The following is a 14622-nucleotide window of genomic DNA, read 5'->3' as shown; positions in this document are numbered from 1 at the left end:
GAGTAGAGGCTACTTTTAAACTATCCTAAATCACATTTACCTTTTCTTCTGTTTCACGGACTAAGTCAACTCCATGTATCTTTTTCACACTAAGCTCTATCCAATACAATGGAGTTCTACATTTCCAACCATACAGAGCCTCATACAATGCCATTTTAATGCTAGATTGCTAACTATTATTGTATGCAAATTCAACCAAAGGCAAGTACTTTTTCCAATTACCTTCGAATTCTAACACACAACACCGAAGCATATCTTTTAAAATTTGTATTACACATTCTAATTGACCGTCTATTTGAGGATGAAATGCAGTACTAAGATCTAATTGTGTACCTAGAGCTTCTTGCAACTTGTTCCAAGATCGAGATGTAAACCGAGGATTTCTATCGGAGCTAATGGAGATTGGTACTCCATGCAGTCTGACAATCTCAGAAACATATAATTCAAGCAATCTATCCAGGGAGAAATCCATACGTACCAGAATAAAGTGTGCAAACATTGTTAGATGGTCAACGATTACCCAAATAGCATCTTTCTTTTTCGGAGATAAGAGTAATCCCGATACAAAATCCATAGTTACTCTTTCCCATTTCCACTCTGGTATAGTAACTGGCTATAGTAATCCTGAAGGTACTTGGTGTTCAGCTTTTACTTGTTGGCATATCAAACATTTGGATACAAATTTAGAAATATCTCGTTTCATTCCCGGCCACCAATACATCTTTTTCAAATCATTGTACATCTTGTTTCTATCAGGATAAATAGACATTTTGCCATTGTAAGCTTCATACAAAATCTTCTGTACAGATATCCTACCTCTGAATAGAAGACGACCATCAGATCCAATCTTAAATTCTGAATTATAAACCAACTCGCACTGTATCCGTCTAGCTTGTAATTCATCACCATTCTTCTAAGCTTCACAAATCTGTTGCAAAGAATATTGGTCTAGCTTTTAACTCAGTTATGGTTCATTTAACAATGACATTCAGGTATTCATTGCTCACAAAGCAAACAAAGACTTTTCGCTTACAGCATCAACAACCACATTGGCTTTTTCTAGATGATACTCAATAGTTAGATCATAAACTTTTAATAACTCAAGCCATCTATGCTATCTCAGATTCAAGTCTTTTTGTGACATCAGATACTTCAAACTCTTATGATCAGTGAATATGTAACATTTTTCACCAAACAGATAGTGTTACCAAATTTTCAATGTAAACACAATGGCTGCCAATTCTAGATCATTATCGGGTAATTCTTTGTATGTGGCTTTAGCTATCTAGAGGCATAGGCAATTACATTTCCTTCTTGTATCAAAACACAGCCTAAACCATTTAATGATGCATCACTATAAATTACAAATTCTTTACCCGATTCAGGCTGAACTAGTACTGGTGCTTTAGTCAACAAAGTTTCAATCTGTCAAAACTCTGCTAACATTTATCAAATCACTCAAATTTCACATCCTTTTGTAACAAATGAGTCATCAGAGAAGCTATCATTGAAAACCCTTTTACAAACCTCCGATAATATCCGGCTACTCCCAGAAAACTTTTGACTTCAGACACATTTTTCGGTGGTTTCCAATTAGTAATAGCTGAGATTTTACTCGGTTCTACCTTGATACCTTCTGTAGACACTACATGCCCAAAGAAATTGACTTCCAGAAGCCAAAATTCACACTTATAGAATATGGAATACAGTTTCTAACGCAAGGTTTGAAGCACAATTCTCAAATGATCAGTATGCTCATTTTTATCTCGAGAATATACCAAAATATCATCAATAAACACCACCACAAACCTATCTAGATACGGTCTGAAAATTCTATTCATTAAATCCATGAATACTGTAGGTGCATTAGTCAGGCCAAACAACATCACAAGAAACTCATAGTGCCTGTACTTGGTTCTAAAAGCTTTCTTCGGTACATCTGAGTCTTTCACTCACAACTGATAGCATTCAGAACGGAGATCTATTTTAGAAAAAATAGTGGCACCTTTCAACTGATCATACAGGTTATCAATTAGAGGCAATGGATACTTGTTCTTGATTGTAACCTTGTTGACTTGCGTGTAATTAATACACAGCCTAAACGATCCGTCTTTCTTTTTTACAAACAGAACCGGTGCACCCCAAGGTGAATGACTAGGTCGAGCAAAGCCCCTATCTGTCAATTCTTGCGATTGTGCTTTCAACTCTTTTAACTTTGTTGGAGCCATTCGATAAGGTTCTATAGATATAGGAGTTATTCTTGGAATAAGATCTATAGAAAATTCCATTTCTCTAACTGGTGGTAATCCAGGTAATTCTTCCCGAAACATATCAGGAAACTCACAAACAATTGACATTGACATAATCTTTAATTCAGATACTTTAGTGTCCAACACATATGCAAGATAAGCATCATCCCCTATTCTGACATATTTCTGTGCTGATATAGCTGAAATTACATTAGATAACCCATCCAGTTTATTAGATTCAACATGAAGTAATTCCCTGTTCTGACATTTCAACACAATTTGTTTTTGTTTACAATTCACCACCGCATCATGTTGAGTTAGCCAGTCCATTCCCAAAATTATATCAAATTCATCAAAGAGCAACAACATCAAACCAACCGAGAACCAATAACCCTTTACCATTAACGAATAGTTTTTACATATTTTATCTACCATCACAAACTAGCCTGGGGGTTCAAGACTTTAACCACGAATTCAGTGGACTCAATAGATAAATTTTTAACAGATACTAAATTCGTGCATATGTATGAATATGTTGAACCAGGACCAACCAAAGCAGTAATATCAGTATCAAGAAGAGAAAATGTACCAGTAATGACGGTTTTTACAGAGGCATCTTCTCTTGCACAAATAGCATATGTCCTTGCGGGTGCTTGTGCTTCAAACTTAACTGTTGAATCTTTTGTAGCACCTCAACTACCACTGACATTGCCGGAATGATAGGGTGGTCTACCTCTTAAACCGGGATTACTTGGCTTCGAAGTCTAATCAATATCTTTTTCAATCCTTTCTGGACAATCTTTAATATAGTGGTCAAAAGAACCACATTTATAGCAAGCTCTGCTTCTCATACGACACTCTCCAAAATGAAATTTATTGCAACGTTTACATCTAGGTTTAGAGTTACCAACACTTCTAACACCCGCTATAGATGGGGACGAAGATCTCAGGCTAGAGCGTTGATAACTTTGTTCTTTTTTGGAATATCCCATATATACGGTAAAACGATCATGGTATTTCTTTGAAGTACATGATTGTGATTTGCCTATAAATCTTTTACTAGAAATTCAGGTTTCTCTCTTCACTTGTTTTTTTCTTTACTTAATTCCTCGACTTTGTGTACTTGATTAACTAGTACTACAAATTCCCTTAATTCAAGAATTCCAATCAATAGCTTGATGTCTTCGTTTAACCATTCTTCAACACATTTACATATATCAGCCTCAATCGAAATCCATTCTCTGGTATACTTACTTAATCTAACGAATTATCGTTTGTACTAAGATATAATCATATTTCCTTGTTTAAGCTCTAGAAATTTCTTTTTGATACAAAAATCTCTGGCTAATATACTTCTTTATGAATTCTATTTGGGAAAACTCCCATGTAACGTTTTCCCTTGGCACAACAACAACCAGAGTATTCCACCACTGATAAGTCAAATCTCTTAACAATGATACGCAACATTTTAGACACTCAACTGGTGTACATGATAATTCATGTACTATTTAGAAAAATTGATCACGACTTTCATGGGTAGACCACACGCTCGTGTCTATTTAATAGCCTTGAACACTGATTAGAGAAATCGCACACGGGCGTGTCCCTTTCGAGCCCAAGTTTAGTCCTATTCTGAAAAGGCCACTCTTAAAGGCTTTTAGTCATTCTAAAGCCTATTTAAGCACACTAGAGGAGGATTATAGGGGATACACACAGATTAGGAGGCAAGGAATTACTCAAAGAAAGCCGATTGATCGATCTCAGAAGCCGGATTCACCTTCAAGACTGAAGATCTACCTTTAATTCCCTTCAAGAGTTCTTGAGTTTTCTTTATTTTTGTTATCATTATTCTTTCGAGATGTTTTCTTTCATAAATATAAACTAAACTCCCTAAATACCTAAGAGGAATGAAACTTAAGATGGATCTTGTTATTAGTTTGTGAATTGTATGATAAATATTTGACTTGTTCATAATTATGTGTTCTTAATTCTTGCTTTAATATTCCAGGATATTGATTCAAGTATTGATGTGCTTATTCAAAGGAGCAAAAGTCCCTGTCTAAGAGTAGATCTAGCATAACTGAGTGGAGTTGATTGCACGCTTAGAGATAGGGTGACAAGATTTTGCCGGATTAGGGTGAAACCTAATAAGGGAATCCATAGATCGAGTTAATACAACACTAGGGAGTTAATTAGAAAGAGATTTCAATTAATCAACCAGGGGTTAGACGTTGTTATTCTCAAGAGAGATAATAATATAAATTCGGGATTTCTAAGGATCAAGTCAAATGAATAAATCATCTGATTCAGAGTTAAATAACAAGTGAAGTCTAGGTGGATTTTTCCCTTAGGTATTGTCCAAATCATTCAGTTTTTCCAAAAGTTATTTACCCAATTTACTTTCTGTGCATTCTTAGTTTAGTAATTAGTTTAGATAAAACAAACTTCCTTTATTTCTAGGCTAGATAATAAAAAGAAAGTTAATACTAGTACTTTTAGTTCCTTTGGGTTCGACATCCCGGTCTTGCCATAAGCTATACTACTATTCGATAAGGTGCGCTTGCCTTTGTTGTGATAATAGTTAGTTTGCAAGAACGGACATTCGTAAATTATAAAACTTATCATGATTTGTTCACATCAAGTTTTTAGCGCCGTTGCCGGGGAACTAAGATATTAGGAACACTCGATTTTTATTACTTTAGCCATTTTACTTTTATTGCAATTTAAATTTTTATTTTCTTTCTAATTTTTCTTTTTCCTTTTGGCAGGTTTTATAGTTTATGACTAGAATAGACCCATCAGGACCATTAATTTTTGACAATGAGATCGATCGCACAGCTCACAAAAATCGAAGAGAAATAAGGCGAAGCCTAAGATACACAGAGAAAGAGCAATAGGACGATTTTTCCACTACAACCGAGGAGATGGCTGAAAATCAAGAAAATCTGCTACCTCCTGCAATTGCTGCTAATCCAGTAAATCAGAATCCTGCTCTACGCACTATGTATGATTATGCTAAACCTACTTTAACAGGAACTGAGTCAAATATTGTTAGACCTGCTATTGCTGCAAATAATATTGAACTAAAACCTAACACAATTCAAATGATACAACAGTTTGTTCAGTTTGATGGTCTGCAGGATGATGATACAAACAATCACTTGGCGAATTTTTTGGTGTTTTACGACACTTTTAAAATCAATAGTGTTTCTGATGATGCCATTCGCCTTCGGTTGTTTCCCTTTTCTTTGAGGAACAATGCTAAACAGTGGTTGAACTCGTTACCACGAGGGTCAATCACTACTTGGGAACAAATGATCGAAAAGTTTTTACTTAAATATTTTTCGCCGACTAAAACAACAAAATTAAGAATGATATCTCTTCTTTTGTGCAGATGGATCTAGAAACACTCTATGATACATGTGAGAGATACAAAGACCTCTTGAGAAGGTGCCCTCACCATGGGCTGCCCTCACAGTTGCAAGTTCAAACATTTCACAATGGTCTTAATCCTTCGACTAGACAGATGATTGACGCAGCTACTGGTGGGACTATTAATAATAAGACACCTAAGGAGGCTTGTGAATTTATAGAAGAGATGTCACTGAATAATTATCAGGGGCAAGTCATTAGGACAAAGCCAATGAAAGCAGCCGGCATTTTTAATGCCGATTCGGTCACCATGCTTTCTAATCAGGTAGAAATTTTGAATAAAAAATTGATGGTTAACTTAGCTCTTCACAAGTTCACCCAGTTATGCAATGCAATACAATACAAATGGAGGTGAAACGAGCAATTCAGAATACCTATCTTATGGCCACAACATGGAACACGAACAACTATATTTTATGGTTAATAATCTTCGACCTCAAAATAATCCTTATAATAACACTTACAATGCAAGTTGGAGAAACCACCCAAATTTCTCATGGGGAAGCCAAGGAAATCAAGGACCACAAAATCCTCCAGGCTTCCAACAACAACTTTACCAGCAAGAGAAAAATCCGAAGGAGATGGTGTCAAAATTTATTTCAGTAGTGAAAACCCGATTTCAGAACACTGAAACTGCACTTCAAAATTAGCAAGTGTCGATCCAAGGACTTGAGAATCAAATTGGGCAGCTGGCTAAGATGATTTCAGAAAGACCACTAGGAAGTTTACCTAGTAACACTGAACCCAATCCAAAAGAGCATGTGAAAGCAATCACACTAAGGAGTGCAAAGGTGTTAGCTGAATCTAATAAGAAGCCACCACAAGAAGCTGAAAGAGACAAAGGAGAGGAGGAAAAAAGTGAAAACAATGACAATCCAATGTTAAAGGAATATAAACCACCAATCCCATATCCAACAAACTTGAAGAAAGACCGCATGGATGCACAATTCAGTAAATTCCTTGAACTTTTTAAACAACTCATATTAACCTACCTTTTGTCGAAGCTATATCGCAGATGCCTACATACGCAAAATTTTTAAAGGAGCTTCTAACAAACAAAAGGAAGTTTGAAGACTTATCTATAGTGGAACTTAATGAGGAGTCCTCATCCATACTCCAAAATAAACTGCCAACAAAACTGAAAGACCCAGGAAGTTTTACTATTCCCTTCTTAATTAATTGTTTGGATGTTGATAAGGCACTAGCTGATTTAGCCATATAAAATGTTTAAACAACTTGGTCTTGGGGAACCTAAACCCACTAAGATGAGTATTCAATTAGCTAATAGATTTGTTAAATATCCTAGGGGAATTATAGAGGATGTACTTGTAAAAGTAGATAAATTTACATTCCCTGTTGATTTCGTTCTGCTTGACATGTATGAGGATGTTGAAGTGCCCTTAATATTAGGTCGCCCATTTTTAGTCACTGCTAGGGCTGTTATTGATGGGGATGGTGGTAAATTGGTACTTAGAGTAGGTGACAAAGAGATTATCTTTAAAATTTATAATGCCATGATGTTTTCTAGGGAACAGGATGACTCATGCTATTTTATTGACTCTATTGTCCATGCTACTCAAGATTCCTTTCAGGAAATCATACATAAGTACACGTTGGAACTGTGTCTTGCCTAATGAGAGGAGGGGAATGATAATTCTGAGATAGGAACTAAACTAGATTCCAATGAACCCTCCCCAAGATCACTAGAGTATGAGGGTATTAAGGTAAATGATGAACTTAAGCAAAAACCCTCTACTGAAGAACCTCCCAAATTGGAACTTAAACAATTGCTGAATCACTTGGAATATGCATTACTTGAAAATAAATCTACATTACAGGTAATTATTACATCTAACTTGCAACCCAAAGAGAAAGAGAAATGATTCCAAGTCTTAAGAGAGCATAAAAAGGCCATAGCTTGGAAAATTTCTAACATTAAAGGGATCAACCCTTCCTTTTGCACCTACAAAATTTTAATGGAAGATGAATATAAGCCATGCGTGGAAACCAAAAGATAACTAAACCCAAACATGAAAGAAGTTGTTAAAGCAAAGGTAATTAAACTTCTAGATGCTGGAATTATTTATCCTATTTCTGACAGTTCTTGGGTAAGTCCAGTGCAGGTTGTTCATAAGAAAGAAGGCATAACTGTTTTAGCCAATGAGAAGAATGAATTAATCCCAACAAGGACAGTCACATGTTGGAGAGTTTGCATTGATTATAGGAAGCTAAATGATGCCACGAGAAAAGATCACTTCCCCCTTCCATTCATTGACCAAATGTTTGAAAGATTGTCAGGGCACATGTACTACTACTTTTTAGACGGGCTCTCTGGCTATTTTCAAATCCCAATAGCTCCTGAAGATAAATAAAAGACGAAATTTACATGTCCATATAGTACGCTTGCTTATCGTAGAATGCCTTTTGGATTATGTAATGCTCTTGCTACTTTCCAGCGCTGCATGATGGCCATTTTTAACGAACTTGTAGAAGACGTCATGGAGGTATTTATGGATGATTTCTCGGTTTTCGGTAACTTTTTCCATCTTTACCTTAAAAATTTAAAATGAGTGTTAATAAGATTTGAGGAAACAAACCTTGTGCTTAACTGGGAAAAATGTCACTTTATGGTTCAAGAAGGTATTGTGTTAGGACATAAAATTTCTAGTAAAGGGATTGAGGTTGATAAATCTAAAATTGAAACCATTGAAAAACTACCTCCCCTAATTCGGTTAAGGCTATTAGAAGTTTTTTAGGACATGATGGGTTTTATAGAAGATTTATTAAAGACTTTTCTAAAATAGCTAAGCCTTTGACTAAATTACTAGAAAAAATGTGCCTTTTAAGAAGCATTTAATACTTTAAAGGATAAACTGACTAAAGCTCTAATTATAATTCCACCTGATTGGAATTCACCTTTTGAACTAATGTGCGATGCGAGTGATTTTGCAATAGCTGCAGTTTTGGGACAGCGAAGAGATAAACATTTTCAACCTAGATATTATGCTAGCAAAACTTTGACAACCGCACAAGAAAACTACACCACCACAGAGAAAGAGTTGTTAGCTATAGTTTTTGCATTCGATAAATTTAGGCCATATCTAATATTGTCTAAAGTTGTTGTTTATACTGACCATTCTGCTCTTCGCTACCTTTTGACTAAAACTGATGCAAAACCTCGACTCATTTGATGGATTTTATTATTGCAGGAATTTGACTTGGAGATTAAGGATAAGAAAGAAGCTGAAAATCTCGCGGCTGACCATCTCTCCAGGCTTGAAAATTCAAGTACCAAAGAGCTAGATGACGTTGAAATAAATGATTCATTCTATGAAGAACAATTTTTTTCTATATCTGATTCTGAGGTACCTTGGTTTGCAGACATTGCAAATTTTTTAGCTGCTAACATTATCCCAAAAGGGTTGACACATTAGCAAAAGAAGCGATTCTTTACTGATGTGAAAAACTACTTTTGGGAAGACCCTTTTCTTTTCCATATATGTGTAGATCAAGTCATTAGAAGATGCGTTACAAGGACAGAAGCATTGAAGATCTTGGAACACTGCCACTCAGGATCGACTGGAGGATATTACAGTGGAAATTAGACCGCACATAAAATCCTCGAATCAGGTTTTTATTGGCCCACTCTATTCAAAGACGCCAACAGGTACGTTACTTCTTGTGACAAATGCCAACAGACAGGTAATATCTCCAAACGTGATAAAATGCCTCAGATATATATGCTCTCATGCAAAATATTTGATGTTTGGGGTATCGACTTCATGGGTCCATTCCTTAGTTTATTTGGGAATAAGTACATCTTAGTAGCTGTTGATTACATGTCCAAATGGGTTGAAGCCCAAGCTTTACCTACTAATGATCCTAGAGTAGTAGTACGATTCCTTAAGAAGCTTTTCTCTCGACTTGGAACACCTAGAGCAATTATCAGTGTAGGGTTACTCATTTTTGTAACGCCCAATTTGACAAGACCCTTAAGAAATATGGTGTTCACCACAGAATAGCCATCCCTTACCACCCTCAAACTAGTGGCCAAGTCGAAGTAGCAAACCGAGAGCTTAAATGCATCCTAGAAAAGACAGTAGAGTTAAACAAGAAAGATTGGGCGATAAAAGTAGATAATGCTTTATGGGCTTATAGAACCGCTTTTAAGACCCCCATAGGAACATCACCTTATAGACTTGTTTATGGAAAAAGTTTTCATCAACCATTTGAGTTAGAACACAAGGCATTCTGGGCTATAAAATTTCTAAACTTCGATCCCAAACTTACAGGTGAAAACAGGTTGATGCAGTTGAACGAGTTAGATGAGTGGCAAACCAATGCATATAAGAATTCACGCTTATACAAGGAACCAATGAAGCGCTGCCATGATGCTCGTTTAAAACAACACAATAAATTTGAAGTGGGAGATCTTATCCTATTGTATAACTCGAGTCTTAAATTATTCCCGGGGAAGCTTAAATCACGATGGTCAGGTCCTTTCGTAGTCCAAAATATCCTTCCATATGGCACAATAGAGGTAAGTCACCCATCACAAGGCACTTTCAAGGTAAATGGACATCGCCTAAAATTTTACAATAGTGAGAATTTCAAAGACGATAGAAAGGAGCTACGGCTCCACGAATTCCCCTAAATATACCACAAGGTAGAGTCGAGCTTAGACTCTAAATAAGCGCTTCTTGGGGGGTAACCCAAGCACTAACCTCACTAAATGGGGTTTAATTTTTCTTTAGCGGTTCATAGTCTAACTGCAGGAAATGTTGACATTTGATAAGGGCAAGCACGGCTTAACCACGAGCGTGCCTTAGGCCGTGCTCATACCACGGGCAGAGACACGACCATGCGGTACAGTCGTGTTAAAATAGAGTACATTTTTTTTCCAAAAACGGGTTTCAATTCATTGCCACGACCGTGCGACATGGCCGTGGGCAATCCTACCAAATCAACACGGGCGTACAGCACGCCTGTGTCTATAAACCATGGTCGAAACTGAGAAATTAGCACGGGCGTGGGCACATAAACACATAAGTGGGAGGAGCGAACGAATTAACATGGGTAGTCGGCACGCCAATGCCCACCTCCCATGGATAAAACTGAGAAATTAACACGGGCGTACAACATGCCCGTGCTCACCACCCGTGGTTGAAACTGTCAAAATGACACGACCATGTGCACCAAAACGCCCCAAGGAACACAGGCGTGTGTGTTTTACTATTATTTTTATTTTTATCTTTGTTTCTATTTTTATTCCATTGTATCTTATTTACTTTTGAATACCTCCATCTTATATTCTACCTACCTTTATGGTTATCATCGAATTATTCCCTTAATTCTCCTTCATAGTGGTGTCTTCCCTCAGACACATGCCTTCCTTTCAGCTTTTTCTTCAGTTCTTGCTCTCACTAATTCAAGGATATCGTCCATAATTTCAGGGTAGTTTCACTTCTCCCCCTCTCTTTTAATATTATCTTTATATTACTATTATACATCTTTGTACATTGAGGACAATGTACATCTGAAGTGTGTGGGGGTCATTTATATCATTATTAGAAAAATCCCTGAATTTTGTCTTGTTCTCATATGATCTTCTCATATCATTATTAGAATGAATTTTGATTAATTTATGATTTTTATTGATATGTCTTGAATTAAAACATAGGTATTCATGCATTAATTGTTTAAACTTTAAGGAATTAGAGAATCAAGCATGATAAGTTGATTTTTTAGATTTAAAAATTTTTAAGTTGTTTCCCCAAGTTTAGGTACTATCTTGAGTTGAAATTCACAAGTTTAAACATCAAAAAGCCATAATTTTTGTGAGATATTAAGCCTTTAGAGCATATATTATTTCTTTCATGCTCACTTTTATTGTTGCTTTGAGTGCGTCAATATTGATCTGTTATTCTAGAACTTGCTTGATTATGCATGTCAAGGCCACACCATTTGATTTGATATGTCAAGATGATAAAGAGACTTAGGTTTAACCCACTCACTCCATAAAAGCCTACATTCATAATTAACCCTTAGTGAACCCCCTTGAGCTTAACAACCCATTCATTGATTTACCCTCAATATTAACCCATAACCCATTATTGTTGAAATCCCCTAAATTAATTTGATCCCTATTTTTGTCGAGATTTGATTTGAATAAATTGCTTAGCTATATTTTATCTTTGATATTTAGCCTATGTTATTTGACTTGTTCTTAAAAAAATTTACAATACATACATTTATCTTAGTAGTATTCTTTACTTTTGAGCTTAAATGTTTAAATCCATATTCTAAGAAGAAGCTCACTTGTATTCAATTGATGATTAGTTATTTTTCTAGTTAGGTAATTTTTCAATTCAATATCGATTCTAACCTTTTCTTTCAGCTTGTGACCACACCCCATAACCAAAGCTACATTACAACCCTCTAAAGACCTTTTGATTGATGTTTCATCTCAATATATAGTGGTGGAGATTTGATTTTCATTGCAAGCCTATGGTAATAACTTTTCATATTGACTATTGAGTGCTTAACTTGTTGTCCTTAAACACCTCGAGTGATTTGAGTGAATCTTTAGTAAGGATGTTAAACTCTGTGATATTTTGAATCAAAGGTAACCACTTAGATGAGGGGAGACACCTATGTTTTCATGATAAAATGCTCAACTTGGAATGTTTGAAACTTTGACGCTTTTCTAGTTGAATTCTCAATGTATGATTGCTTATGGATTAATTTGAGATATTATTGATGAGAATTATAAGTTGAGAAGAATTTATTTTGATTGTGAGTGATAAACCGTAATTTATACATATTTTTACCCCATGCTTAACACATTTTATGGATGATTTCTCCTTGAATTTGGTGAATTCGATGATCCTAATCTTAATTTCATGCTTTATACTTAGGTGAGCATATGAGAGTAAAAGAACTGAGAAACGAGCCAAAAACGGAGAAAAAAGGCCAATGTGGGAAATCAGCACGGCTTAGAGTTCACCACACGGGGAGACCACATGCCCGTGTAGGTTTAACAGGCTTTGGCACTACCTGAACCTCTTCACACAGGTTGACTACATGCCCGTGTCCCTTTGGCAAGGTCGTAGCATGATTTACATGGGTAGATCACATGCCCATGCCCATTTAACAGCCTTGACCACGACCTTAAGTAATCACACACGGGCGTGTCCCTGCCGAGCCCAAGTTTAGTCCAATTCGGAAAAGGCCAAATTTAAGGGCTCTTAGGCATTCCAAAGCCTATTTAAACACCTGATGAGGCACTTACATAGGGGATGGAAAGTAGGAAGCAAGGAATTACTCAAGGAAAGCCAATTGATACATCTCAAGAGCCAGATTCATCATCAAGACTAGAGATCTCCCTTCAAGTTCCTTCAGGAGTTTTGGGTTTTCTTATGTTTTGTTATCTTTATGCTTTTGAGATGTCTTCTTTCATAAATATGAACTAAAACCCCTAAATACCTAAGGGGAATGAAACCTAAGACAGATCTTGTTATTATTATCTGAATTGTATGATAAATATTTGACTTGTTCTTAATTATGTCTTCTTAATTCTTGTTTTAATATTCCGAGATATTAATTCAAGTCAACACTCTTTTTCAAAGGAGGAATAGACCTTGTCTAAGAGTAAAATTATCATAATTAAGCAAAGTTGATTGCGCGCCTAGAGATAGGGTGACAAGATTTTACCGGATTAGGGTGAAACATAATAAAGGAATCCATAGATCGAGTTAATGCAATTCTATAGTGTTAATTAGAAAGAGATTTCAACTATTCAACCAAGGATTAGGCGTTATTAGTCTCGAGAGAGATAATAATATAACTTAGGGATTTCTACGAATCAAGTCAAATGAATAAATCATCTGATTCAGAGTCAAATAATAGGTGAAGTCTAGGTGGATTTTTCCTTAGGTATTTTCTCAATCAACCGAATTTTCCCAAAAGTATTTTCTTGAGTTTTCTTTCTGTGCCTTATTAGTTAGTAATTAGTTTAGATAACCAAACCTCTTAATTTTTAGCTAGATAATAAAAAAGAAGTAAATACTAGTACTCGTAGTTCCTTTGGGTTCGACAATTCGGTCTTGTTGAGCTATACTACTGTTCGATAGGTACACTTGCCTTAATCGTGATAATAAGTTAGTCTCAAGAATGTTTCATTTATAAATCTTTAAAACCTATTACGAATATCACGTAATCAAGTTTTTGGCGCCGTTGCTAGGGAACTAGGATATTAGGAACACTCAATTTTTATTACTTTAGCTATTTTACTTTTATTGCAATTGAAATTTTTATTTTCTTTTCTAATTCTTCATTGATTTTCTTCTAACAGGTTTTTCTAGTTTATGACCAGAAGAAACCCGTCAGGACCACTACTTTTTGACGGTGAGATCAACCACACAGTTCATAGAAACCTGAGAGAAATAAGGCGAAGCCTAAGATACACAGAGGGCGAGCAAGAGGACGATACTTCAACCACAACTGAGGAGATGGCTGAAAACCAAGAAAATTCGCTACCTCCTGTGATTGCTACTGATCCAGTAAATCAGAATCCTGCTCCATGCACTATGTATGATTCTGCTAAACCTAATTTAATTGGAACTGAGTCAAGTATAGTTAGACCTACTATGCCAGCAAATAATTTCGAACTAAAACCTAACACAATTCAAATGATACAACAGTTTGTTCAGTTTGACGGTTTTCAGGACGAGGATCCCAACGCTCACTTGGAAAATTTCCTAGAATTTTGCGATACCTTTTAAATTAATGGCCTTTCCGATGATGCCTTCGGTTGCTTTCCTTTTCATTAAGGAATAAGGCTAAACAATGGTTGAACTCGTTACCATAAGGGTTAATCACTACTTGGGCATAAATGACCAAAACGTTTTTATTAAAATATTTTCCACCGGCTAAAACAGTC

General features: G+C 35.9%; 1 non-coding gene across 1 annotated transcript; it reads right to left on the bottom strand.

The window, feature by feature from the left end:
* Positions 1–5610: 5610 nt before the first annotated feature.
* LOC121209023 (small nucleolar RNA R71) lies at positions 5611–5717 on the bottom strand. Its single transcript, XR_005904141.1, has one exon. It is a non-coding gene; the product is annotated as a small nucleolar RNA R71 (small nucleolar RNA).
* Positions 5718–14622: the final 8905 nt, after the last annotated feature.

This window comes from Gossypium hirsutum, chromosome A10, assembly GCF_007990345.1.
Source record: "Gossypium hirsutum isolate 1008001.06 chromosome A10, Gossypium_hirsutum_v2.1, whole genome shotgun sequence".
NCBI classification, from domain to species: Eukaryota; Viridiplantae; Streptophyta; class Magnoliopsida; order Malvales; family Malvaceae; genus Gossypium; species Gossypium hirsutum.
The sequence above is the reverse complement of the archived record's forward strand: the minus strand, read 5'-3'. Positions and strand labels throughout refer to the sequence as shown.